Source organism: Panicum virgatum, chromosome 9N, assembly GCF_016808335.1.
Source record: "Panicum virgatum strain AP13 chromosome 9N, P.virgatum_v5, whole genome shotgun sequence".
Lineage (NCBI taxonomy): Eukaryota > Viridiplantae > Streptophyta > Magnoliopsida > Poales > Poaceae > Panicum > Panicum virgatum.
This window is the reverse complement of record NC_053153.1, coordinates 10,166,163-10,169,123: the sequence shown is the minus strand read 5'-3', so window position 1 is coordinate 10,169,123 and position 2,961 is coordinate 10,166,163.

Genomic DNA, 2,961 nt, shown 5'->3' with positions numbered 1-2,961 from the left:
ATAAAAGTTGCTAAAAACAGAATCTATTATACACATGAGTTGCCACACATATAAAATATAAGTTACTACAAATAAAATATATCATACACTCGTACACCACAAAACAAAAGTTGTTATTCACATAAGTTGTTACTACAGTGAACCAATATATACACATAAGTTGCTACAGAAAGAGAGCCAATCGTCATATAAGTTAATACTACTTCACAAATATCGTCAAAATATATGCAAGTGGGATCTAGTTTTGTTCGTCTTGTCACATAGAACACAATAGTGTAATCGGTTCTCAAGACGAGGTAATATAAAGAAGATAAAATATTTATATGGACATGCATCTTTAAAAAAATTATGTAAGGGAAGGGAGGGAGAGGGAAGGACACGAGGGAGATGCCACGTGCATAGCAGGCCGCTATCTTGCTTTGACGTGTTTTGCTTGGACACGAGGGCTAATGAATGTGACTCTCTTGTAATGGGCTATCAGCGGAGGAAGACCAGACGGATCTGCTGGCTCAAGAGTCGCGCTGTCACGCACCTGCGCGACTAATCGCGGGTTAGATTTTTCCAAAACGAAATCGCTGCCGCATGCTTACCACCAAAGCTAACTTTGCGAAGCTGTGAAGAGGCGACCAATAAAGCCGGCCGGCCGCAAAGCCAAAGCGTCAGCCGTCAGCTCGACCGGGCGATCGAGCTCTAACGCCAGGCGCCTTCTCAGTTCCCCCGGCGCGTATACGTACCCATCACATGCGTGGTGTGGTGGTTAGGTGAGTTAGGTATCGCTCGCTCGGGCTTGCATGGTGTGCAGTGTGAGGAATACCGTACCGGCCGGCCGGCCTCGTCGTCTCGGCGGCATGCGTCTGCGGTCTGCCCGCCGTCGCGGTTACTTCTCCTCCGCTCCGGGAGCGGTCGTTTTCGGGTGCGTTGAAGGATGGACCATGGATGGCTTATTTCCGATCCGGCGAGAAGAGGCGGATCGGAGGCGTATCCCATCGGATCGACGCGTACCGGACGCTCTCGATCGTGTATGGTGGGTGTCCGAGTGCCCAACTCCAAGCCAAACTCTCAGATCGATACGTATCGGTCGCGGCGCGGGCTCTGATGGATAGACGGATCGGATCCGTCGCGGCGCGAGACGACGGGATCGGAGCAGCAGGTGGGCCGCGTACATCGATCGGAGCGCGTACTCGAGGTCACTACTACACATCGGGCCATTTGTCAAATATTAATCCAAGGCTACTACTACGTAGCTTGATCCCAGGCAATGGCGCTCGATCGCGAGGTGAGAATCGAGATGATGGCTTGGGCGGCCGCGTACGTACGTACACCACTCGAAACCTTTACCTGAAAGCCTGAAAAAGTCGTCGTAGCTTTTGCTGAGACGACTGTCTGATGATCTGCAATGCTTCAGTCTTTCTTTGGAGTTTCACGATTCCAAACTCCAATCCTCATGTCCCAAAGATGCTCCCCCGATCCGATCCGATCCTCGGCTCCTCGATCCAATCCGCTTTTGCTACGGAGTCCAAAGCAAGGCTTTCGAGTCAATGCCCCTGTAGCTCACGCATAGATTTCGCATGTGCACATACACGTACAGCATTTCAAGCCCCGTTGATCCGGTCCGGCCGTGTCCCGATCGTCGAGCACACCGTATATTCGGTAAACCCCGTCGTGTCACCAGGGTGTTGCGAAACTTTCACAGGGAGGAGAGGATCGACCTGGTTCACGCACGCACGGAACGGACCCGATCGAGACCAGATCGGCTCAATCCTTTTTTTTTCTTGTCTTGCATGTCACTTCAACGTAGTAGGAGTGGCCATTCCCTTCCCGATCGATGAGGTCATGTTCAAACATGGTAGGCAGGAATAACCGGGGCCTGAAAGCCCCGGCCGGCTCCCGGCTCCGCGCTGATTAGGTCACCTGGGCACACAGGCAGGCAAGGCATCTTGTGACTGAAGATTCGGCAGTTACGTCCCGCGTCACGGTACGTACATACGCGTCGCTTTTGCACCGTTACTTCTTCGTCGTCCTTCCGTCCGTGAGATTGATCACCCACGTCTAGATCTCCTATCTTTTTTTTTAATTACAGTGTAACTCGTTACGTACGCACACTCATCCCTATAACAATATATTGGCAAATTCTATTCATATGAGCATCTTCAAAGATTGAGCCGGCAAATCTTCGAGATTAACGAAGTCACCACAAAAACGTTGTCTGTCACTGAAAATATAACGCCGTTAAGTCTTACAATATTCGCTCCCACAAGGAGTCGAACCGAGACTCGATCTTGTAACCACTAGGCTACAGGTCTTTTCGCACAAAGATTTTCGGTGGTCCCTCTTTCAAATGTTTGGAAAACACGGCGCGTACAAAAGTTTAGTGCTCTCTGCACACGTGAGAACCGAGAGAATGTGCCTGATATGCAAGCAGCCTGGACGTATGATCGGTCCAAAGTTTGTGCCACTAAGTACGGTAAGAAAAAATCACCTTGAAAATTCTGGGAAACAGAATAAAGACTTCCCTCAAAGCGTTTCGACGAAAGGTGTACGGATTCCGAAGATAGAAATGTGCTGTAGTCTATAGAATGCATCAGATGCACCCCCCCCCCCCCCTCCTTTTTGTAGAGAAGGGTAGAAAGAAGACCGGTGCGCAACGGGTTGAATTTTTGAGCTATGCCATTGGCTCTATTTTGTGTCGGTTTCCTATTGTTTAAGCTTATTAGGTGCTGCTTGCTTGATTTCTAAGAACTTTTATCTGCGATACGGAACAGGGTTAGGCCAACGGTTGAAGCTGACATCCCGCTCCCTACTTCATCTTGTGGCGCATGTAACCTGCAATGGAAGCAGAGAACAGGCAGAAGCTCCCAAGCAGCCTGATGATCTTCAGTTGTTGACCGCGGAAGCAATCTATCCCGGGAAGGAACGGACAATGTCGAAATAAATTAGCATCTGATAGCAAGTTGCTGTTAC